The sequence below is a fragment of the Neomonachus schauinslandi genome, chromosome 6 (genome assembly GCF_002201575.2).
Source record: "Neomonachus schauinslandi chromosome 6, ASM220157v2, whole genome shotgun sequence".
Lineage (NCBI taxonomy): Eukaryota > Metazoa > Chordata > Mammalia > Carnivora > Phocidae > Neomonachus > Neomonachus schauinslandi.
Window position 1 is genome coordinate 140,085,645 of NC_058408.1, and position 26,916 is coordinate 140,112,560.

Here is a 26,916-nt window from a genome sequence, read left to right on the forward strand (position 1 = left end):
ATCTCTGACAATAACCCGTGAAGTGACTCTTCTTGAAAAGGTGTTGAGCCAATGATAGCACTAGAATAAGTGTTTTGCTTCTCAAGGTGACTACTTTGAAGGACGTTGTCCATTTGGATGTATGCGTTCCTGGTAGGCTCATTAGCCATAGTCATGCTGTACATTAGCTGTCTTTCTCCAAGGAGCTAGAGCAAAAAAATGCCACCAGAAGGCAGGCTAGCGGCTCGAATGTTACTTCCACTACACAATCTGTAAAAATGACTCTGGCCTCTTCTATACACAAAGAGAAGGGAAAGTATGCATTCCAAAGCCAAAGCATCAGCTAAAACAATGAAAAATGAAGAGGCTGAAGATCCTATTAAGTAGCCTGAATGATGGTGAGATAATAATGAATCACTGATGATGCTGGCAGTTGTTTTCAGCAAAGGGGATTTCAGCAAAGATAAGCTAAATATCAGGTCTTTATTTTTAGTTAAAGAGCATAAAATTCAATGCCTTTCCTCCCACGAGCCTATTTACATACGTGCTGTGCTACCTATTTGCCTTCACCTGCTTCCCAATTAATACCCCATTAAGCTGCTCCACCTGCAGTGGCTTTTACCTTCACCACAGCCCGGCAAACATCACTCATCTGCTACAGCTCAATTGTTTCTTTGGGGAAGAGAAACACAAGCTGCTTGAATAATAATGGCAGGACTTGGAGTTTACAGAGTGTGCTTTCTCAAAAGCCAGTAGCCAGATGCGGAGGCCATTTCCAGAGAAAAAGCCAGTAGCCAGGGCAGAATGTCTAGAATTGAGTGTGGCCAACGTTCCAGAAGATGATGGAGGGAAGGAATATCCATCTTCAGTAGTCAGATCTGTGAATCCGGATTCTACATATGCATTTTTAATGATGGTTTGCTTCATTCAAGAAGGTGTGTCATGTCAAGTTGGGTTAATATTTTGTTTGGTTAAGGGTACTTAGGCAACTTACTTTAATTAAGATTAGCACATTGTTTCTCTTTTATGCAAATAGGTTTTAAGTGTTTGAAGAGTTGGTTCCTTCAAGGAGTGACCAAACCTAGGAGGCATCAGAAGCCCATAGAGAGCAAATTTTACAAAACAAAAACAAAAACATGGATTCCTGGGTCTTGTCCCAGCCTCTTAGAATCTGTGTTTTCACAAAGTACCTGAGTACTTCCATTGATCAGACTTGGAATTCACTGACTTCCAGTGAGCTAAACCTTTCATACTTACTACCCATCTGCACCCCCACTTATTTTCCTAGTAAATCCTGGCTTTCTGGTCGGTTCTGTTCAGTTTCAGGAATGTAGTCCCTAAGAGGTGCCTTCTAGTAGGTAGCTCTTTGGGGCCTCATGCCTCATTCCACGAAGATCTTGTTGACAAGAGGGCTCTTCTTGCCCATGTTCCCAGTGTAACTTCAGAATCAAGCCTAGGCTAGATTTACCAGGTAGCCCTAGCACAGATACTTGCAAGGTGGGCTAAAACAAAGCCTCCTCTCCCCACGCCCCATTGCCTCCCATGAGCTGCAGAGGAAGCAGACAGAACAAGCGAGTGTGTACCCATCTACATGCCTCAGTGAACCTCTGTGTTTTATCTTAATGGTATGTTGGCAACTGTTCCTTTTCATTTCATCTCTAGCTTTGAATTGGTTCCAAATGCATTTACACATTTACCCTTCTGAGCCTCAGTATAACTCCTGTTAGATCCCCAATTGAAGAACTACACCAGTTAGCTCAAGGATTAAATTTAAACCTTGGCATTTTACATACTCAGGACCTCCACTGTGTCTCTGCAACTTAATCTGCCACTCCGTCTCCTGCAGGAATTGCAAAGTAAATACAGCTATATCTGTCTGGTGTTCCGTGGGCACCAAGCCACCTCTCCCTGGGAGGCATTCTCCCACCTGGCTCCTGTCCACCGGATGCTGTGAGTCTGTGGAGGGAGGTGTGAAACCCAGCACACTCAGGCTGCTTCTAGAACATCTTTCCTCAGTTTCTCACACAAGCATATCAGCTATGGGGTTGTATCCCCAATGTACACACATAAATTAAGAAGCCTGGTTGTTCACTGAGAACCACCCCGGCTCCTAGAGCCCAATATTTCCACTTAGCTATTTGCTTAGTCAAGACAGGTATAGGTTGGGCAAAATGCATGTGTTTCAATCCCAAAACTCCTGCAAGCTTCAAAGTGTGCCTTCTCTGGTAAAGATCTGGACTTGTACACCAGCTAGTTTTTGTGAGAAATGCCACTTGAACAGTGTCGAGGCTGAAGCTGGATATGAGTGCTGGGGTCAAGATGATCTTATCAGCTTTATGCCTAGAGAGATCAGAATGACATTCAGCACAACTGCGGGCGTGCAGGGCCAGCTGCTGATGCCGCTCTCAGCACCCCTGGATGTGCCAAAGGTACAGGGTCACTCTTTTGCTAGGGCATTCAGGAACAAGAGACATGAGGAAGGCCAGCCTCATGATGGCCAGCCAGGCTGCCCTTAAGTGGGGAAGGGATGGAGGGATGAAGAGCAGCAGTGAATTTCTGCCCTATAGGAGGATGGCTTGGGTCCCCGATACCCCTGCACTGATAGAAGAGGTTCTATATTATAAAAAACCCTGCTTTGTTTTTATTTTTGTTGTTGTTGTTGGTTAAAGAAGGCTCCACACCCAGTATGGAGCCCAACATGGGACCCAGACTCATGACCCTGAGGGCAAGACCTGAGCCAGAATCAAGAATCAGGTGCTTAACCGACTGAGCTACTCAGGCACCCCAGAAAAATCCTATTTTATGGTACAGGAAGAACCACACAAAGCCAGACCTTGTATCTCTGTGATTTAGCCTTCTCACTACAATAGTGCCAAACACAGGTATTAGCCTTTGCACCTTTGGCCTTAAAAAAAGAATAATGGCTCCTGAGAATTTCCCCTGATGTTTCTAGAGCTGCCCCCATTATCAGGAATGATCAGACAGAATCCTCCCTGTGGCATTAGCTAATGAACTGAGCCAAGAGAGCTGAGAAAGTTCCTAAAGTGGAAAATATGGTAGAACTAGGGTTCCCAAAGTAGAAGCATGAAGGTTGAAATGGAGATTGATCTGACTCAGGAAGAAAGCTGGCATTCCCAGGATTAGCAAGTGCCCTCCACGAAGTTCTTGGGAAAAACAAAACAAAACAAAATGGAAGTCCAGTTGGCCATTTGGTAGAGAACAAGATTTTCTCAGTTTCTATTTTATTTATTACGTGTGACAGATGGTCTTCAATATTAGATTCAAGAACTCCCTAGTTGTCGACAGGGAGAACCGAACTATCCCCTAGAGTCTTCTATGAGACCCTTCAAGGATTTCACATAAGAAGTTCTGTTCACTATTTTAAGTGGGACCATATTTAGTGATGTTTGGGGGTAGTAGTGGTGGTTTATGCAGTTCAGAAACCAGGTTTGGCTTAGGAATACATTTGTAAAAGGAAGCAAAAATTAAATGTGTCTTTCAGAAAGATAGGTCAAATAGTATAATAACAGAGAACCAAAACTTTAGAAGCCTAGCCTATACCCTGAAAACTGGGAACTCATTTCTAGTATGGTGTCTGCATGTTAAAAAGAAAAGTGAAAACAATTGTCTAAATCTGTTTCTTGATAGCAATGAGAGGTCCTCTTAGTGTGGCAAAGACTTCTTTAAAGTACCAATAACTCTGGAGTGCTCTGCATTTGAGAGAGAATAGAAAGGAAATTATGAATGTGATCACAAACCTCACACAATCTTCTAGGGAAAGGGGTCACAATCATTTGCTAAGACCAAACACTGCAAAGGGGGAAAAGGTATCCACAGGAGATTAGTGTGTCAGTAAATACATAAAGTACAGAAGTCCCACATATTTGACATTTGAAGAACAAAGCTATCCATCAATGTCCTGGCACAGATCGATCAAATAGAATGCTACTGCTGAAAACCTAATAGTATGATGGTAATAATGTAGCCATAAAACCTCTGGTCTGTAATTGACTGCTTCCACTTGAAGCTAACGTGTCTAAAACAGTGACTAATGTTCACCTAAAGATTTCACTTGCGTTGAATGACAATCAGTTACACCTCACACTAGTCTCAGTGGATGGTTTGTGCTGGATAATGGCTCAGGGACAGATGCCAAGGGGGTGCAGCGAGAGAGTACATCCCAAATGAGCAGCGCAGGTATGGGATGTTGAAATGTGGATCTCAGGTATGTTCCCTCTTGGCTGCCTCCTTTGCAAGGGCTGAAGCTACCCCTCTCTGACAAAGTAATTAGAAATGTATGAGGCTGTAGAGTCTACTACCATTACAGAAAGTTCCTCAGGGCATCCAAGTCTTGGTTGTCGAGTTTTGTTTAGTGAGCATATTACTATAAATCACATTCCTGGATCCTAAGAGCTGATGCTTTCTCTTCTTCTTCCTTTTTTTTTTTTTAAAGCTCCTACACGGTCTGTGAGTTATGGATGCCAGTCTGGTGAACAGTTTGGTTAAGTGGATCTTCTTGGACAAGAGATGCAGCTGGACTGTCGATAGGGAGAACCGAAAGTTTGAAAGGAAAGTTTATTGCTGTTGCTAGATGACAAAACAAAAGATTATTTAGTCTCAGCACAAATTCAGAATCTTCCATCAGTACAAATGGCTGCCAAAGGGATTATTCATTGTCAGCATTGCCACACCCAGACTGCTCAAGTTCAGTGATGCCCAGCTGCACAGCAAGACCGTGAAAGGGCTGTGTCACACATCTTCGTGTTCTCTTTTGTTTTTAATCTCCAGTGAGGTTTTACCTGTACTACCTGAAAACCACTACCACTTCAGGAATGCTTCATTTCCAAGTATGAGCATTCCGCCCTTCCTTTCAACACACACCGGAGAGAAGCACTCCGCATCTTTCAGTTCATGGTCCTAAGTAAAAGCCCTTAATGTGTCGTCCCTGGGTTTCATTATGGCAAAAATCCCCAAGACCTTTTCATGCCCCGAAATGGATTTGCACGTCTCAGGTATTCAGTTAGCCAGGAACTGTTGGTTACCAAAAGCATTGTGAGGCTCATTGTAACTAGAAATTTTAATTAATATGCCTGGTGGCTTCTAATGGACTTTGAGTACACATCAGATTGTTTTGTGCCCTTTGATATATACTTAAAGGTAATTGGGTAGTCTTACTGATGTATTTTTAAAGAGCAAAGTATTGATTAATAATGTTTCAGTATTAATATAACCACTTTGTAGCTGATCAAGAAACATCAATAGTAGAAAACCCATATTTATCTACAAATTAACAACTCTATATAGATCTGTTACTTTAAACTAAATGGGGTGCATCCACTCATTACATTCCAATAGGGATGAGACTCCTCATAATAAAGATTAAAGCTGAAGTTGGCCTTATTTTCCCACTGCATGAAATGAAGGCTTTTCACCACTTCATGCCCCGGTGCAGCTGAAGAACAGCTACAGTAAAGCACAGGACCACTCCCCCCTCTAACAGCCCGATATTTTTAATGCCTTACTTGAAAACATTTCATACTTTGGGAGATTAATTGCTGTGACTGCCCAGCAGAATGAAATAAAAAATGATTGTACCACTCAGGATGGAGGTGGGGATGATCCCGGCTTTATCCGTGCTTAAAACCAGTTGTACGGTTCATATACTTGGGAGTGTAAGTCCATTCAAATTGAATTACCGCAAAGAAGAAGTGCTGGAGCATTTTGGCTACTGGTGATGAGTCGGTTCCTGAGGCTGGGTTTTAGGACCCTGAGCCCCGCGCGTCTCAAACAAATGGGACTAGTCCCTTCTCTTGTATTTATTTATTTTTCTAAAACCTAAGAGTCCTAGTGATTCTACTCGAGAGGTTGGTTTGAATAAAATTCTTCAGTTGTCTTTAGCAGAGCATGAAGGGTCCACTGACCTCCCGGCAGTTATTCTGTGTGGCCCAGACAACGTACAAAATGGCAGCCAAGGCAGTTTCCATGCGTGAGTCCCCAAGCCAAATTTCTGAAAGGCTCCCTTTGCTCTGAGCTGATGACAAAATACCCATAGGTTGCCATTGCTACCTGCATGTCATGTGGATTTTGACGGAGAGAAAGAGATAGCAGCTGACAGGGTCCCTGTCCTGGCTGAACTCCCCCCTCTCTCCCCTACAAGGTACATGGCTGGAAAAACCACAACCAGGGAAGTTCACAGGCACAGAACCGAGGAGCCCACACAAGGCAGTCATGGAACAAGGCATCAGGGCCCTGAGAAGACAGGAGTATGAGACTCCAGGAACCCAGTCCCAGGCCCATGTGTCTCACTCTGATGTGTTTTGACCTCCAAGTCCACTGGCTTTGTTCAAAGAGGTGTGCCGGCCACCATGTCCCTGCTCTGTTTGGGAGAACATCTGAACTGGGGCTCTGAAGGACATTTGATTAAACCAGTGACTCTTGGCCATCTTGGAGCTTGTGGAGGCCTGCTGGGAACAAGACTCCTATAATTCCAAATTATGTCTGGAAGGCTGTGGTGCAAGGCCATTTTTGCTGGCTATAAGTGGGGTCTCCGGAACCAGAGGGAGCAAACAGCCCTTCTTAAAATCGAAGGTGTTTATGCTCGAGATGAAACGAAATTCTGTCTAGGCAAGAGATGTGCTTATGTGTACAAAGCAAAGAACAACACAGTGACTCCTGGTGGTAAACCAAACAAAACCAGAGTAATCTGGGGAAAAGTAACTCATGCTCATGGAAACAGTGGCATGGTTTGTGCCAAATTCTGAAGCAACCTTCCTGCTAAAGCCATTGGCCACAGAATCCGTGTGATGCTGACCCCTCAAGGATTTAAATTTAATGAAAAGTAAATAAATAAAGGTGTAATTTGTTCTCTTGTAAAAACAAACAAAACAAACAAACAAAAACCAGTGACTCTTACTGTTTTTTGAGCAGATGAATCTCCCGGAGGGCTTGAATCCCACTCCTATTAGGGTGTGATTCAGTGGATCTGTGGTGGGACCCAGGAACCTGCAGTTTAACACACTTCTCATGTGATTCTGCTAGACCACATTTTGAGAAATACTGCACTGCTAAAAGAAATGGCTTCCTAGAAGACTAAATCTATTAATGAGATCAATTTTCCACAACCAGAAGTATAACAAGCCAGTAATAATCTAAGCCATAACCAGTATGGTACTTTTTAACAATTTTATCAGAATTCTATCACATAATTCACTGATTTGTTCACTCATTCATTCATAGTGTTCATGCTGACATTTATAGTGTTCACTATAGGCTAAGCCATATAAATTTTGCCCCTATTATTCCAAGACAAATCTACCTATTTGCATTCAGTTCAAGTGAGTGAATACTAACTAAACAAATGGTATGGTATAAATGTGCTGTTTACCTGTAAGGAAAAATGTCAGCCAAGCAAAAAATAGCCCCTTCTTAAAAACTCAAGAAGCAAATATACCTAAGGAATAAAATACAGTTAGAATCTGGCAGAAACTATCAGCTGGCAAATGATGAACTACTTAAAAATAGTCTTATGACAACTGGGTATCCCCTTGGAAAAAGATAAAATTAAATTTCTAAGACAAAAAAAAAAATTCTAAAGTGGATGAAAGAATTAAATGGAAAAAAACAAAATTTTAAAACTTTCAGAAGGAAGCATAGGAGATGATCTTTATGACTTTAAGATAGTTAAGGAACTTTTAAATAAGACACACATACCCCAAACATAAAGGAAAGACTAATAAATTGACTACATTAAAATAAAAAATTTAGTACAACCAAAACATTCCAAAAACAAAGTACAAAGATAAGCCATAGACTAGGATAAGATATTTAAGTTCACAAAATGATAAAAGAATGATATCCAGAAATCACATAGAACTCGTATGAATCAATATGAAAGAAGAATATGATGAGGTGATCAATAAAAGACTGTCAAGCATAAAAATATATTGCATTAAGATAAATTCCGAGGATGGAAAAGAATAGAATTTCAAGGTCAAGGGGCAAAGAGAGTGATATAAACTTTCTAACTATTAAGAAAAATCTTAATAGTATATTATTTAAATGGTGCTAGTGAGAATCAAATCATTACACTATTTTCATTTCATCAAACTCCTTGAAAAGAGTGCTCTTAATTTTATCGTTAAATAACTATGTTACAATATTACATGAATTAAATCCTTTCCAACTACATGAAGTTAAGCAGAAATATTTTATATTTCTATTTAACAATGAGGAGGTTCACAGTTTTCTAAGATTCTTTTGGGGAATATCTGAGCAAAAGCAATTGAGGACCCCAGCTATAGAGAACCTACCGGACATGTGAATAAACACAAGATTTTTCATTATTCATTGTTTACTTTCAATTAGCCACTATTATCACCCAAGTACCCACTGACAGAAGACAGGACAAATTCTGAGATAGTCACATCCTATAAAAGGCAATGAAAATGAATAAACAAGAGCTATATGCATCCAGATGGATAAATCCCAAAAGAATATCTGAAAACAAGGTAAGTTGTAAGAGTCTATGTACGGAGTAGTAACATTTACATAAAGAATAAATACCTAAAAAACAATGTGTACACATACACAATACCCACATCTATGTATATATTTATACATGTAGTGAAGGTGAAAAAAAAAATGCAAGAGAATGACAAACACCAAGCCATGATGGGAACAAATCCACTATCTGAGCAGATCCCAGATTTTGTGGTGTCACAACGTACATAACTCAGGAGGCTCTCTTTAAGGAGAAGAATACAGAGTTTTGAACAAAAATTGATGAGTATATTATTGTATATGCTACATTGTCGAGTATACTCCAGGTAGGAGAGCACTTGAGCAGGCACTGGTAAGAATAAAACCGTGTATTTATTTGACATGTTGAATGGTTTGACATGTTCTCCCCGGACTAGCTTCTGGCTCCATACATTTCATACTTCATTTCTCCCCTACGCCCACAAACGTCAGGTGTAGGCACCACAGGACACATTCATACTGCTCTATGACTTCAGGTCCTGTGCGTTTGTGGCATGCCACGATGCTCGTGGGTGGGAACACGGGGCAGCTGGAGTATCCCAGAAGCTATGCCACCCGTCCTGCACTGGGACGTCTAGCAATAACTTACCCACACACAGAAGTAACTGGGACCCACGTAAGACTATCCCGCTAAACCCTGACTGCACTTCTATCACTGTTTGCCTTTGTTTGTGTATTTGAAATGCTCCATGGAGAGACAGAGGCAGAGAACACGCTGAGTGTGCTCGCCTCCCGAAGCCTCCCAGGGAACAGCGGCGGGGAGTTCTGCAGAAGTGACTGTGACGGTGGGACATCGGTCTGGCTTGAGGGGTGGGGTAGCCTGCTAGACCCTGGACAGCTGTCAGTCATCGAGGGTCAAGCTCAGGCGCACCACTGGCTGGCGCGGGCGGTTCACGCCACACCATCCCACCTGAAAACGCATATGGTGACACATCCTTTTCTTCCAGAAGGGACTGGTTTATGCACCCCGCTCCTGACTCCCCACAGAAAGGGGTACCTGTTTTATCAAGGCAAAAGAAATCGCTAGAGCCAAGCGGGACTCTGTCACCACATGTCACTTCATATCAGCCAGCACATGTCAAAGAATGACAGAAAAAGCTGCCACCTGCCATGGGCTCACAGAGCCCATCAAACTTCTTTTTGTAAAACACTTCAACAGTAACCAAGAGAAAATTTCCTTTATGATCCACGATGCCATCTCGGTGAATGAGAACGAGTGAAAAAAATCTCATTTCCTAGGACTGGAGACAAACAGAGGAGGAAGCGACTCGGCAAAAGATCTTAAGTTAAAAATACACCCTCCACTCTTCCCACCTACAATCGCTCCTCCCCCACACATCCGTTTCCTGGGGACCACAGTGGAGGTGTCAAAAAGCAGCATGGAGCCTTTTTTGGAAGAGTTGTAACAATTTCTACCTAAAATGACGGATATTATAAGCTATGACAGTTGGGATTCTTTCCACTGTGCTTTTATCAACAGTGATAACAACCAAAGTTATTTGCAGGGAGTGGGGGAGGATGCTGTTCTGAGAATTACGCCTTTTGTCTCCTGGCTTAACCTTGGAACACTTTAAAACAATTACCAGGAATTACATAACTTGAGGGCCAAATGTGATTTCAGAGAGAATCTAGTCCAATATTCTAATTTAAAGGTGGAGGAAAGCAGAGACGTGCCTGAAGCCACCCAGCCAGCTAAGGGCAGAGGCAGCAGAAACGCTCACGTCCTCCTGCGGCAGAGAAAGGTGAGTGGTGGGCAGCGCATACGGGCACAGACCCTCAAACCAGACCTACAAGCGTGTGCCTTGGGCGAGGGACTTAACCTCTGTGCCTCCATTTCTTCATCTGCTAAATGGGAACGTGGTAGCAACAATATGAGCCTCTAAAAGGTTGTTGGGAGGATTGAATGAGATAATATATGCCCAGCACCTACCAAGTGCTGTTAGCACTGGTGGTTTTCGTTTTCCCGTGAACCAGTTCGCTTACTTCTTCCACACGGCCATGACTCTGTCATCACAACCACTGTTCCAGAAGGAGCTTCACTGGGGGTACGTACAGACAGCCTAATGAAAGTAAAATGATCCTGTCCATACGATGGCTTATGTAAAATAATTGGCTTTGATCTTAAGGAAAAAAAGTCATTAAACACGAGATGCAGCTTTTTCCAGGGCAGGGAAAAATGAGGGGAAGAACGAGAGAACAAGGAGATGCAGAAATGAGACAGGGAGAAAAATGCATCTGTATTCTAACGGGATCAATTTTTAACTTGATTCAAATTAAATTTCAAACGCGTTGTTTTTTAAAGGAAAGAAATTGTTCTAATAACCAGAGCAGACTGGGTCCAAGGACGGCTGCACACATCCAGACAAGGGACTGGCTAGGCACTGGCACCATGTAAGCCACCCCACAAGCCTAGGGGGGTCACCAGCACGTTATATGGATCGACTACCTCCAACTCAATGTACGTCTTTAAAATACGCTTCCAGGATCTTCCTGGAAGACAGAGCCACTGTCATGTTGGAGAAGTTATAGCAAATTAATAAGGATCTCGACATGCTGGAGAATACTTGGGGTATAACAATGAAGTCATTACTCTTTATCTCCTTGAATTCCAAGAAAGCAAGAAATAGCAGCACAATAAAAAAAAATCTTTCATAACAGTTGATTAGAAAATATGGCCTGCGGAAAATCAGGCTCTCATCGTACTTTACACATTAAAAATCCAAATATGTTAGAGAAACTGGGATTTTTAACCCCCCACAGCTTTAACACAAAGGATCACATTAATAAGATACAATTTAGATTTGCATTTTTTAATAAGCTCAGGATCAAAGGGAATACATAGCTGAAGGGGTATTAAACTGTAGCACACAAATTGCTCACTACACGCTGGAAGAAGAAAACACGTTGCCTTACTGTGGGAAGACATCTATAATTTGAGAAATAGAAAATGTATTCTTTCTTTGGTACATTATGACTGTGTACAATTTCCAGGCACTTCAAGTCGGTCCAGGTAGATGTATCTGCTGACTCGGTCCATCCTAATGTTACATGTTCCAACATGTTATTTGAGGACATCAGCGAAGGAACTGATTTAGAACTTTTGATCTCATGCCCATTCCTGGTTATGTAAAGACAAGAATCAGTCATTTAATCCCTCAGGTTGGGTAGGATATGGTTGTGGTTTACTATTTATCAAAGCATTCTTCGTTATCATTAAAAACAAAACCACTACCATTTTAAAAGCTTGAACCCAGGGCCCCAGGGGCTGAGAGAGAGAGACTCCCTCATAACATCTTTCAAGCACACCAAGAATGACCTTCTGGAGATTAACGGTTATGTTAGTCAATATTTATTCACGATGTGTCTAGCATGGTATTAACAAAGCACTCTACATGCATTATTTTACTCTGTTCTCCCCATTTTAAAGATGAGGAAATGGAGGCCCAGAAAGACTAAGTGGCATGGCTGGGATTTGAATGCAGGCAGATCCCTGCCCTCTGGATCCATGGCATCCCTGAAGACCTAGTTCCTCCTCGGGCTCCCCAGCCCAGCCCACAGGACTCCGTATCTTCTCAGTAGTATACTCGGGGTTTGCATGGCTCCTCCTCTTTCCATCTGGTGAATGAGCTTCTTATAACCTCTTTTGCTGTCCCATTGCTCCTCTTAGGAAAAACCCTGGCTACACTGCATTTCCTTCAGGAATCTTCCCAGATCAGGGCTGGCCAGCCTTTTCTGCTGCTTGGTCTCCATGAGATACAGCTGTGTCTTATTCCCTTCTGTGAGTTAAGCAAGTTGAGTTGGTTTCTGTTATCCCCAACCAAGAGACCATTGACTATGAATCATTCTAAAGAGGAGCGTTTGTAGTTTGTGTTACTGAACGGATGACATGAGGATGCCCCTCCCCTGGCAGGGATGCTAGGAACATAACATGCACCTGTCACAAGGCCAAACAAGAAGGGAGCATCCAGTATGTCACAACCACTAATTCCTTCTTGTGGGAGAGACAGCTGATGATCATTAATATGGGATTAGAGTAGTAACTTCTGTTACTGGATAAAACGATATTTAAGGAGAGACTTTTGAATGGTAGTGATGGATCTGCTAGGGAGGTGAGAGGCTGCAAGCTCCTCTGGCAAGATGGAAAGAAGAGGGCCCACCTGGGATTTGTGAATGACACTGAAGAGGGAGGAGAGCAGGGCTTGATGGTTGGTGAAGATAGGATGAAGGAGGGTATATCCATGATGAAGACCTGGAAGCCTGGCCATCTTAAAATCTTGGATGGGCACGGGCCAATAACAAATGGTCATTCATTTATTTAACTGGTTATCAAGCATCGACCATGTTCTAGAAGTGAACCACAGTTTAGATTCCAGTGGGAGAGAAAAGCAAAGCAGGAAAATAAATAAAAAAGATATGCATTATGGAGGGAATAATTTCACAGTATGATGAGGAATCTGCCACCTGATTTAGGGAGAGAAGTCAGGGAAGAATCCTCCCCGTAGGTGAGAGAAGACCTGGGACCAGGAAAACCTCTGTGATTTGGAGACACCAGGAATAAGGCTTTTGTGTCTGGAGCAGGATATGAGAGGGGCAGTGGTAGGAAATGAGGCCAGACAAACTGGCAAGGGTCAGGGATGCACAGATTCATGAGCATGGAAATAAGCTTGGATATTATTCGAAGTGCAGTGGGAAATCATTGAAGGCTCTGAGCAAGGAAGTGACATGATCCTATTCACGTCTGCTGGGTGGAGCATGGAGGGCATGGTGGAGTAAGGTGAGCAGAGAGGAAACAGGAATACTGGTTGGAAGGCTAGCGCGATAATTCAGCACCCTACACTGTGCCATCACACAACATCATCTTCACAATCACCATTTAAAAACGTTCACCAGAAGGCACCTCTCTAGCAGCATATTCACCCACTCAGCAGCAGGCAGGTATATTCCAACCTAAACATTTTAAGACAATGTCCTTTAGGTATTTATTTATTTGGGGGATGTTACAAAATCACACATGCTTGCTACTGTGACCATGAAGCAAAGTTGTGCTGTGGACTTTTTAACATAATTTAGACTTATTTTAATATCTGCTGCACTAGATTTGCTAAGCTGATGACTTTTTATTATTCAGCAAGTAATTATTGTTTGTTAGGAAGGGAGTGGAAGACAAGTCCTTTTATTAAGCCCTGAATTGCACATCAACACTGGACTGAGCACTCTATAAACCTAGTCTTATTTAATGGTCAGCACCATCAATCAACCAACTATCCATCCATCCATCCATCCAGACATCCATCCAGACATCCAACAAATAAATACTCTACGTGATCCTCTTTATTGTCCCAATTTTACAGATCAAGAAACAGACTCAGGACAGTAAAGTGATTTAACACTACAAAGGCAGTAATGGAGCTCCTGAGTCAGGAGAGCAGGTTTAGAAGCTGGACACAAAGGTTTTCAAAAGATGCAGAGACAGGGAGAGCAAGGGGAATGCTAAACAAAGCATGAAGCCTTCCCAGAGCCCGCAGGGCAAGTGTGTCACTATGCCCCCTCCCTTACTACATCTTTCTGGAATTCCTGGAGTGGGAGTAGGCTTGTACAGATGAGGACTAGGGCACCTGTGAAAAGTAAGAAGTCTCCCCTGGCTACCTGGTCAGGGTCAAGCCCTTTGCAGAGCAACAGGGCTTTATCAAAGACATCCCACCTGAACAATGCCAGAGTTTCTGCCAGGTTGGGTGTTATCTGTGGCTTTGGACATTAAGCATCCATCACGTTAGAATATCACTTTGGATAGCTTTCCCTTTATTTGAGAGCTCTTTCACAAGTAGTGATGCCACAAACTGTGAAAGTAAACAGTAAAGCTTCTAGAAAATAGGAAAATATAGTAAAGACCCGAGAGAGACAAAGATTTCTTAAAGCACAAAGAGCACTTACCACGAGGGGAAACTGATAAGTTGGACTACATTAAATAAACAAACTTCTGTTCATTTCAAAAATGAAAGGCAATCTACAGTGTGGGAAGAGATATTTGCAGTACATTTCTGACAAAGGACTTGCATCCCGATTTTATAAGCACTCAGCGAATCAATCATAAAAAGACAGACAGCTGGATTGAAAAATGGGTGAAGTACTCAGACATGTAATTCACAAAAGAGGACATTCAAGTGGCAAAACAAACAAACAAACAAACATGTAAAAGTGCTTAACATCATTAGTCATCAGGGAAATGCAAAAAGAAAACCACTACCTACCCACCAAGATGAGTACAATGAAGGGACAAAATTTAAAAAACAGAACAAAACAAAAAAATGCATGGCTGAGAATATGGAGTTTCTAGTAGTCTGACAGTGTGCTGGTGAAGAGTGTCAATTAGTACAAGCACTTTGGAAAAATAAACTGATGGTCCTAAGGCTGAATATAAGCATTCTCTTCTGACCTAGCAATTTTACTCAACAGAAATGTGCGCACGTATTTCCCAAAAGAAACCTACGAGAATTTTCATTGCAGCGTTATTCAATAGCAAACGGGATGTGAGCAAATGTCTAACGGACTGTAAGACAGATAAACTCTGATGTCGTCACAGGACCGAATACTAGACGGCAATGAAAATGAGCAGTTGCTACATGCAACAACATGGATGAATCTCAGGAATGTAGTGATGTCAAGCAAAAGAAGCCAATCTCAAAAAGCACGTATGATATCATTCCATTTATGTAACATTCAAACGGGCAAGCCTAATCCACGCTGACAGGAGCTAGAAAGGTGGCTCCTTTGATGGGGGGCGGTGACTAGGGAGGGTGAGGACGGGGCTTCTGGATCCTGGCACTGCCCCATTTCTCCACTGGGTAGTACTTACGTGGCTGTGTTCACTTGGTAAAATTGCATCTAGCTGTACAGTTATGGTTTGTTCACTAGTCTATTAACATCAATAAAAAAGTCAACTTTAAAATTTAACTTTTCAAAAGTGACTCCGAACATCTTTATCACAAGCACTGATTGAGCACCAACTATATACGAGGCTCCGGGCTGGCGCAGAGAGGAGAGGAGATCTGCCCATGCATAAGACCAGGTCCCCGGTCTAGCAGCGCACCAGCTTTGACGCCCCCGGGCCTCTCTCCCTTGGCTACCCAGGCTAATCAGAGAGACTGTTAAATAGAGACTAATCAGGAGAGACCCTACACAAAGTAACTGCCAGTTCAGAAAAGGGAAGCATCCTGAGTAACACAATTAACCGCCCGGGATCTTAGCTGTTTTCTAGAGTGGGTATTTATATACCAGACAGAGTAAAGCTGAAAACACTTGTCATTTTCAGCCCCATTTTAAAATAATATTGTTAATAGCGTCTCAGAACTCTTCCGTGTCAAGAACTGTGTGTCATCTAATCCTCATGGTGATCCCATGAGATATGTGTCATTATTCCCATATTAAAGCTACAGAAACAGATTTAAAGCAGGTGAAGTAACTTGCCCAACAAAGCTGATGACTGGCAGAGCAAAATGGATTAAATTCAGGTCCTTGTGCTCCCATGCCCTTTTAAGAATTGGTGGTGCTGTTCTAAACACAGGACGGTTCCAAATACAGACTGTCCCTCTAAATCTTCCCCCTTCTAGTGGAGGAAGGGAAGAGGCAAGCAACAGATGTCACCTGTCCCCTGCCCTTCTTTCGCTCATGGGGTGCCGAGAGGCAGCCCCAGAATGAGACTGATTTGTTCTGAGTCGCCTGCAAACATCTAGAAAGGGCCCCGATGAAAACAAAGGCTTTTCTCCCAGAGCCCAGACACGGATACAACATTAATGGAATACAAAATTATAAAATACGACTTTGTATTTCACCCCCAAATTCACTGATTTCCTGAGCAACTTTCATCCTGCAAGCACGGTCAGGTTCGGGAAAAGATTGTTAACAGAGGCAAAGCTCTGAAAGCAATGTGCTGAGGAAAATGCCAGAAAGCGCAATTATTCCTCTAGCACCTCATGAAAAATTGAAGGTTTGGCTGTCAGGGTGTAAAAACAGCCCGACTTTTGTGCCACCAAATCACCACACTAGACGCGTGCTGGAAATACAGGCAGTGCCAGAGCCATCAAGGTTTATGACTTGGTAAAAAATAGATGGTTGTAAAGACCAACTCTGGTTTATGAATCTGGCCAGTTGGAAAGGGACAAGTCCTCTGTCAGAACAGGCTTTCCAACACACCCGCTAGAAAATGCTAGAAAACAAAGAAGTCTACCCTCCCACGCAGGCCTGAGTCGCCCCAGCAAATCAGTTGCACCCAAAGCAGGTACCGAATGAGACTATTTTCACTTAGCAACGGAAGGGAGAGATGCAGGGCTCCACTTCGACCAAGCCAGACGAAGTGCGCCCTTCAGGACAGGGGATGGAGCCAGAGCTTCCTGAACTCCTCCGAGTCTGAGATTCTAGATGGTAGATCGGCAAGGACAACAAAAGAATATTCCTTTTAATGAGAATAATCTATCACCACTATATCAATCTGATTAATGTAATGGGACCATTTCAAAAGGAGGAAATTACAGGTCATTAGGCATAATTTCAAATTAAGTTAGGGGTTTAAATGATTTTCCTCAGTTTTCTGAAGAATTTACCCAGAATTTTATTTTGCATGTTTCATTCAAAGGATAAATGATATTTACGTGACTTTACAAACCTTTCCTGGGCAAAGAACTGTGTGTGCTGGCCTGAATGCTGGAATACAGCTAAAACAGTTTCAAAAATCTGTCTTGCCCCCCACGTCTCCCATGCAGTGGTCTTTTGTTTTTGTTTTTGTTGTTGTTGTTGTTGTTGTTTTCTGGTTCAATCGAACATGTATCCCCTCCTGGCCTATACTTTATTTATTTTATTCGGTGATAAAACAAACACCTCAATTCCAGGTTGTTTACAAAACAGTTTGATAATCCGATTCCAATTAAACGGCTAAGAACTACAATAAGGACAAAATATAAATTATGTTAACCATCTGTTTTTGGCTGACAAAGGCAGCAAATGGAAAGGTTAAGTTGATACTCTGCATTTAATCTGTGCTATTGTGGAAGGAAAACCCAATTAGAGATGGTATTTCATTGCAGGCTTTACACTGTTTCCTTTTGTTCTTTAATGTGAGTTGTACCCATTCTGTTACCAAACCAGGGGAGGGTTCATTATCTCCTCCTCCAGCGTGCTACACGAGGGCCCTCATTTATAAATGGATAATGGCTAATGCCAGTGAATTATAACCAGTTACTCAACTGCCCCATCACTCCTTGGCAGCGTTCAGCAGAACTGTCTTCACCCCGTCACAAAACAATGGGTTCCCACTGCAACCCGGGGTGCTCGCCCAGGTAGGATGAACAAGGTGGGAACTCAGTGAACAAGCGCTTTCAAACATGAAACAAGTAAAGGAAAGTTTAATCCAACCATTTCCTCTGTCATTAGCTCTCCAGGAGCCACTGGTACGTGGACAGTGAAGTCTAGAGGGAGAACATTTGGAAGTCTTTTACCGAAGAGATGCTGCTGATTGACCCGGATGCAAATTGAATGCCGTGCGGATAAAAGTAGGGTTTTAGTGACTTCTTCTGAAGGTCCAGTACTCCAAAAGCTGCTGGATCTTCGCATCCAATGTCCAGGAGGGGTAGACATGCTGTTTGAACTAGCCACCTGGGGAATTCCCAGCACACCAGCCCTCCTGAAGATGGGAGGCACCATCCTACTCGCCACTCGCCCCAGAATCGAGAGTTCTGCTCACCTAAGCCTTCATTCTTCTGAACATGCTGTCTCCATGCCTTGAGCACCCCCTTGTCCTCGTAATTTCCTACATGTCCTTGAAGAAAAGCCTTCCCTGCTGATTTTCACCATCCTGCCTTCTCCTCCAATGAGGCTTCTCCTCCTCCCGGCCCTGTCACACCCTCACAGGGCCAATGACACTTGTCATAGTATCTGTTCATGCTTCTGTCCTGCTAAATTGAGAGTTCTTCACCCCAGAACTACTTTAGTAAGCTTTATATCCCCAGCACTCTATACAACAGATGATGGCCTGATGAAGGAATGAACGAATGGACAGACTTCCATAGTCCAGTTTCTTGCCTTGAATCTCAGGGGTGCTGATGTAGGGCAACTCGGATATGCTCTGATGTTCTCCTGGCTTTGCACAAACACAGCAATCTGAACAGACAAGAGCCTTCTTTTCCTTACTTAGTGAGCTTTGTGGGTCTGAAAACCTCGGTAAGAGGAAGGGTTATGCCCACGAATGGGCTCTGGTGGTGTATGACTTGTCCTTCCCACTTCATCAGGGGCTGTCCCTGTAGAACTACTATCAGATCCACCCCCCACCACCGCCACCAAAACCAGTGCAGGCAGTAAGATTTACTCCACAAAGAGTAAATGGCCATGGGGCTGGAAGTTGGTATCACTATTCCTGATCAGTGTGCTGCCAAGAAAGCAATGTAGTGAAAGTTACCCCATGATTGAAAATTTCCCTTGTGACAGTGATCACCAAGTACATTCAGAAATTCTATGACCAGATTTCTGGACTGTAAACTCCAGGAGGGCTGAGTACCAAGGACAGATAGGGTGCCAGGCTGGAAAGATATTTGTTGAATGAATGAATGAATGAATGAATGAATGAAGGATTCAGGCAAAAAGCCTGGATGGTGGACAAAAAAGGTGGTTTTCTCTCTATTTTATTCATAAGAAAACACTGCAGGCCCAAAGAAGTGCTCTATGGAAGCTGGGGTTGAACTCTGGGCTTCCAATGCAAGGCCCTGGAGTGAGCCTGTCCCCTGGAAGGGAGAACATTATTCCAGAGCAGAAGCCAGGATGCTGGGAGGACAGAACCAGCATGAGGACAGTGGTGTCTAGCCAAGGCTCAGCAGGACACTGGAGACCAGCAAAACAAGGGCAGACAGATCTGCTCCCCCTTTCCCCAGGGAGCATGCAGAGAAGGCAAAACAATGAGGTCTTCTTCAGAAAAGCTAAGCCCAGAATCTAGGGGGCTACCCTTGGTGCAAAGGCACTGGGTTCCCAGGGGCAAGCTCACAGGGAGGGGCCCTGGGAGGCCCAAGCTCTGCGACAGTGCTGAAGGCTCCATACGGACACAGTCTTGGCCCCCATGAACAGTGCAAGTAGTTCTTCTAAACAAGTAGACACACTGGACCCCTAAATGCCACCAAACACCAAACATAGGGGCTGCCCATCGTCTGCAGCAGAACTTTGTACCCAAAGAAAACAGTGCGCTGTCATACCCTGAGACATGGAGGGGTGATTTAGCTACATTACAAAAATGCTAACATATATCCTGAGTGCATTCAAATGCAGATCATGCAGCTATGAGCCCAAATCAGTAAAAAGAGGGCAAAATGGCAGAGGAAAAACAAACCAGTCTCTTTCATGACCTCAAAGTCACTAAAATCAGGGTCCCTAGTTATCTTCTGACCCTGCCACTCTGCAGAGGCCGAGGAACCCCACTCTTGCCCATCGTGTTCTAGCCCCGTGGAACTTCTGACTCAGCTCTTCCCAGATTCATTCCTCAGAACTGGGTGAAAGGGTCACGTGATGAAGCTTTCCTCAGTCAAATCAACTCGGGCCCTCCCGGTCTGAAAGAAGATGAGCACATTTCTTTTTTTCCCTCTCTTTCCTCCATTTGTCCCTGCGTCCTGTGTCCCACACCCAGTCCTTCTCCTCTGAGCACACCTTGTCACTGAACTTTCCATGCTCCTGTGTGGTGGACCCCAAGCTGGTGACAGCAGGTGCTATCCTGGGTTTCCCACGTGACGTCATAGAATTAGACACAGAACAGGGGAAGTGCAGAGCTGTGTGTCTGGAGGAGCTTCCCCACGGGAAGGGGCTCCTTTTAGGGTACAGAGCGCCATGTTGCCCAGGCCCTAGGTCTGCCCAGGGGTGCGGAGGGCTGGTCAGCAGCAAGCACTGTGGACTCGCACTACACATTGTGCTGCTTTTTGTTGGCTTCACGCCCCTCCTCGGACGAGCGAAGTGAGGGCCTGTGGCTGCAGGGGAGGCTGAGCTCCAGGTGCTCCCCCACCACCACGAGGGCCACAGGAGACCACACACAGAGGGGCCAAGGGGACAGCACATCCTCTCCCCTCCTCCCACCCAGCGGAGCTGCTCTTAGTCAAATCAGAAAAGAAAAAGTGAAGGTGGCTAACAATTCTGCAACTTACCAATCACCTAAGTTAGTAATGAATCCCACCTCCCATCCGTAACTAAACCATAAGGATTTCAACATAAAGAATTTGTTTTCTTTTCGAAACAGAATCATGTGAAATTTACTTTTTTGGTTGTTCTGTTCACTAAGCCGTCTACCAGGGGCATGTTTCCTGGACAACACACAGAACTGCCTCATCCAGGCGATTGACTTCGTTCTACCCCTTGTAAGAACTGTCACTTATGTCTCAGACCCCCACTGCTGGACATAAAAGGCTTTTGGTTTTTCTCTTTTGGTTTTTATTACTTCTTGTTACAAGTCATGTTGCAGTAAACATTCTGGAATTTATGTCTTTGAGCACCACATGTTCATACACTAGATTCCTCAAAAGAGGATTGCAGGATTGAAGGAAAGGATATTTTTAACTTTAAAAGATATTGTCAAAGGACTCTCCCTAACTGCTGTTAACCATTTTACATTCCGACCAACACTACAGAAGAAGGGTGCTTATTAGCACTTTTCCCACAATAGTTATTTGGGTGGAGTTCTTACTCCCTCAAACAGTCAGAAAATGCCTGGCAGGCAGCAAACATAATTTATCCATCTCTGTGTATCACGTGCTTGGCGTTTCATCTCACTCACAGTAGATGCTCAAGGAATATTTGCTAGATGAATGTCAGTAAGAAATCATTAGACATCATTCAAGTGCCTGGGATGAAACCATAATCCACAAGCAATAAACTAAGATCCAGTGTCATACAACATGACAAAGGCATACAATTATCTGTAAGAATAACCGTCCTAAATGGGCTGGAGATCAATGACCAATTAATGGGCAATATAAGTTTCACAAAAGGATGTATTGCCTTTAACAAATCATGCATTTAGACAACCCCCGAGTGGGGGGGGACCACCAGGCACACAGCCATGAACAGGTCTGAATATCCACTCACATGCCACATTAAATTCTATGCAAGCCAGGGTAGGTTCCTGAACTGCTCAGAAAGGAGGACACCTGTCAATAACCACAATGCATTATTAAGTCTTCGGTTGTAGGATCTTAATTTGCTGCTCACCTCCTCAAAGGAAATCCATTCAGAAGTAGAAACCAGGGCACACCTGGGACTCAAGTCTCCTTCTCAGGAGAATTCTGGACAAGACAGCACAGGTAACCAGAGACAGGATAGCTTCCAGCCTAGAGAATGGGACTGGGAGGCAGAATTCAGAGGCCCAGGAGCCATGACGCCAACTTGGAGACGAGAGGTGAGTCGCAGTGCCATGAGACGAACCGGATGAAGGGGAAGGTGGGATTTGCATCTCTAAGCACGGTTTGGGAAAACTTCCACTAGGAAACACACTATCCATTACCTTCTCAAACTCTGGGTTTTCTTCAGGGTGGTCACTGGAAGGACAGTTCTCCTGCCCTAGGCTTCTGTCTTGACTCACAGGATCTGAGGTGCTGTTTGCCCTGCTGATTCTCAATCCAACACCCTCACCCTCCAACTCCCAAACAGGCCGATTCTCATTTATGATGAATCCCACCATGTGCTACAAGAACCAGTTGGAAACAATGGCATTTCTGTAATAAAAAGAGCATGGAAACTTCTTACATCAGGAAGGAAATTGATTATAACCATGCCATGGAAATGTACACCCTAGGTACCATTTTACTACTATTGTGCAAAAAATTACAGGTCAATCTGCAAATGGGTCATTTGGCCCTATTCAAATAAGAAGCAGCGTTTAGGGCCATTTAAAACATTTAGAATTAGGGGCACCTGGGTGGCTCAGCCGTTAAGCGTCTGCCTTTGGCTCAGGTCATGGTCCCAGGGTCCTGGGATCGAGCCCCGCATCGGGCTCCCTGCTCGCCAGGAAGCCTGCTTCTCCCTCTCCCACTCCCCCTGCTTGTGTTTCCCCTCTCGCTGTGTCTCTCTCTGTCAAATAAATAAATAAAATCTTAAAAAAAATAAAAATAAAAATAAAAAATAAAAAAATCTTAAAACATTTAGAATTATATTAGGCCACAACATCAGATCACAACACCTGGCTGAGAAGGGGCTAGTTTTCCGGGTTGTTTCCTGCTTACCAGTTCTTTCTCAAGCTCAAGGTTTCTGAGGAGGATTATCTTTCCTGACTTTGTGTTCGGGGATTGTCCCAAGTGCTGACCACATCATGTTTTACCAGCTCTCCCAGAATCCAAAGGTGCCAAGACTGGTTACCCAGCAGTAGTTGGACCTGGAGTCTATGCAGCCAGGCCTAGTCTGGCCCATATCATGGATCTGAGTAGGAGGAGGTCAAGGCAGAGAAGAGCAGGGAACTGAGGTCTAGGTAGAAAGAGGCCAGAGATCAGAGATCCTACAAGACTCGCATGAACTCTAGTTCAGGGCATGTATTTCCCCACCAGCTGGAGCACTGTGTTAATCGTGGTCAGGAGGTGGCTGGGAGGCTGGGGCAGCCCAGATGGCCTCCCAGTGATGCTGGCTTCCTGAGCAGGACTTCCCAAGTGTCAGCTGGCTCTGGCCTCCCTTGCTGAGCACATGGGGTAGGCCTCGGAGTCCATTCCATTCCAAAGAAATTCATCTGCAGAGGCTCTGGAGAATGTGTGCACATGCATGAGGACGTGCATGTGCACACACACTCACACACACACACACACACACACACACCCATGGGCACTCACTTAATGGAAGAAGCTCACAAGAAAGCAAAAATCCCATGGTGAAAACCTTCGATTATCAAAACAGATTTTTAAAATGACAATTATTCCATTGTTCAAAGGACAGATGCACAAACTTGTGAATATACTAAAAAGCACTTTAAAGGGTGAAGTCTATGGTATGTAAATTCTATCTCAATTGTTTACAAAAAGACTGACTTAGAGAAGATTTCCTTTCGAGGGCTGTGCATGCCCTTGTTGGACAGACAATGTGACCAGACCCGTTAAGACAGATTTGGGGTCTGGATCTCCCATCTTACAAAAAGCAGATATACCTGCACAGAGAGCAGGAGGATGGGCAGACAGCCACCTCCTCACTGTCACGGTCACAAGGCTGCTGACCATTCTGATGTCATGTGACGCTGCTGGCAGGCAACCCCTGATCCACCGTGTGGGAAAGGCCAAGCGCCCTGCTCTTAATCTCCCCGGGCCTAGATGAGGAAAATCAATGTAATGACCCATAAGAGGAACCTGCTCATAAAGAAGGTCACTAAACACCTCTAGTTATCCACTGGCTCTTTAGGAAAGAAAATACCATAAAAATCTATGAGTAGGGCATAACCCCATGCTCCATTAACACATATGATTTGGGGAGAGAAAGGACTCATGGGCACTCACGCTAACATTTTCTTCCTCGTTTCTATCTCTCCCAACTGCCCTGGTTTGGATCCAGTGTTCCCTAAGTGTCCACATGCCAGGTCCTCACGTGAGAAACACCAGAGGCCAAAGCACACCACAGACAACCTATTTGTTCTCAACCCATTGAAGACGTTGTTGGAAAACAATTTTTTATCCACAGACCCAGATTTTCAGGGTCACTATGGTGCCTTCAAGGCCCATTTCATCTTGGGTTGTCATTGCTAAGGGCACACTCTAAGCAGCATCTTGAAATTCATGCGAATTCAGGAATAAATACAATTTGCTCCTTGGAAACATGCCTCCGCCTCTCCCACGAGACATCCCTCCCCCCAGGCTCTGCTGCCTGGCCACCCCAGTATCAGATGGCCTGAGGCAGGTCTATGGAACCCAAAGCCCATGGCCCCCACCATGGTCTCGGTTCTTCCACTTTTGCTTTTTAGAGGAGAATACACCTGGTAAATTCATGAGTCTATGGGAGGAGGGGATCTAGATGTGCCACAATCTCACACTCTTCTCAAACACTGCCCACCCATTTCCTTCATGTGGCCCTACTCATTTAGGGATTCTAACTCATGTGAACCCCCAAGGGTCTGTGTCCTCAAGTTTAATCTGTCTCTCCAGCACCAGGGAAGCGTTGGACATAGAATCCACTAGACCTTGTGTAATGCCAAGAAGTCCTTGCTATAGACACCCCATAAATGTGCTCACTGAACCCCTGGGCGCTTCTTTTCAGCAGACACCATTCCTACTCATGAAGAAGTCTGCCGCAGCCCCAGGTCAGGAGAACCCGGCCTCTCGCTTCCCCTGGGGGGATCAACAAAGGACACCACTCTTCTCAGCATTTCTTGTCATCATGGTCCTGTATGCCACAGACAGAATGCTGGCTAATTCAGGCTGACAAGCCCAAAGATTAGACTCTACCAGATAGCCTGTCATACCCCAACTCCTCATTACTAGATGTCTGAATGCACCGTATCAATTAACAGCAAGATACAACCTGGGGCTTAGTACCATTCACTGGCTTAAAAATCAGCAACACCTCTGTTCTGCATTTTCCTTTAAATAAAAATCCACTGCTGACCCCCAAAATCTCAGATTGTTTTGTTTTTCAGTAGTTTTTGTGTAACCAATTAGTCTCTTTTGTGCTCTTGGTTCTGCTTTGGTTTGGGTAAGAGTGAACCGCATTTAAAATGAAGGCATTGTTTATTCACAAATCAAATCAACTCCCGACAGCTGCCCCAGTGGCTTCCTCATTCAGTTAAATTAATGCCCAAGGCCTCAGGGTGAATGGTCTTCTGGGGAGAATGTGGGCATTCATTTTCGGATTCCCATTTGGTGTTGGGTCTTTTAATGCCAAATCCTATTTAATGTATTTGTGTTATGTTAAACTGTGTGCAAATTTATTCTATGGACTACTTGACAGAATTCATACTATTAAAATCAAACACAATTTGCACTTGAAAAATAAGATCTTTACTTCACTTTCAAATAGCAGCAACCCAGTATTACCTTCAGCAGAGGTGAAGCCCGACCAGACCCTGCCCTCCCTCTGAAACCAGCCTTCATTTTCTTCCTGATGACCACTATCGGAAAGGTGCATTTTTTTTCCTGATTCATGAAACCATCTGTATAAATTTTTTGTAAGTTTCTTGTAAAAACTGTTGTTTTTTTTTAAGTATGTTACTAGTGCTACTTTCCAATATTGTCCTTTCTCATCCTGCCTTGCAAGGGACAGACAGTTCTTAATAACATGATGTTGAATTTTATAACTGTCCTTCAGATTTTGTATTCTCCGGAAATGCTGAGCTTTTCAGAACTCTTCATCCTGAAATCTCTGAGTCAGAGGTGTTTTGAATAAACGAGAGTCTAAGTTTCTTTGGTGGTACTATCTTGACCTACCTTCAACACATCCTAGTCCTCAAAACTCTCCAGGAATGCTCAAAATAGCAGACATATGGTGATTCTGTATTGCACAATATTTGTTTTTATCACTCATCTGTCCTTCTCCTGCTGTTGTGGATAAGAAATTACTTTACATACTCCTGAAATGTTTGGTCCATTGTTTTCCTTGTAACACTGAGGCTACCTAAGTGGGAAACTCTGACCCAATCGCAGTGGCAGGCTGTAAGTCAAATGAAATTGTACTTTCTGCTCTCTCACATGGTAATGCAGATCAGCTATTCAACCATGGTCATTAATGGTACTTTCCTTGGCTTGCTAAATCACTTCTAACCGGAAGTCTGGTGGATTACTGGTACTCTCCCAGCCCAGGAAACAATTCTGGAACTCACTGTATACATGTTGAGGTCTCCAACACTGCCTTCATCTTGGTGTCAATCTCTCTCTCTCTCTCTCTCTCTCTCACACACACACACACACACATACACATGAGAGACAGACAGACAAAGACAGAGGACCTTGTGGCTATTTACACTTACTACACAAATGCTCCCAGACCCATACTTGTTCTGCGAAGCCACTTCACTTCTTTCTTGCATCTTTAATAAATCTCTCTCTCCACATAGTCCCCTCTGAACATACACACATCCAGGCCTCCTTCTCCAAAACACCCTCTCAACACTCCCCAAATTGCCATCTACTGCTGACTCCCCACCATCACACCCTAGAGTCAGGAAGAGAAGAGCTTCCACCTCAGTCCTCCTCTTCTCGCCAGCCTTAAACTCTGCTTTCACCAAAACCCACCATGGAATCCCCACCCCTTGGAGGATCCCAATGATCTCCTTAACCTCAAGGCCAACAGCACTTTCTCAGACCTTATTTTCTTTAACCTTCAATTAGCAGAAGATGGTCAGCTGTATACTTCTTCATGGATTTTCCCTCCCTGACATCAGCCTTTCAAGGTTTTCCCAATTTGCCAATTGCTCTTCAAGCTGTT

General features: G+C 43.8%; 1 protein-coding gene and 1 pseudogene across 1 annotated transcript in view; one reads left to right on the forward strand and one right to left on the reverse strand.

The window, feature by feature from the left end:
• Positions 1–26,916, reverse strand: part of GFRA1 (GDNF family receptor alpha 1) — a 220,619-nt gene that overhangs the window by 72,278 nt on the left and 121,425 nt on the right. The window lies entirely within an intron of this gene.
• LOC110589373 lies at positions 6,474–7,072 on the forward strand (annotated as a pseudogene).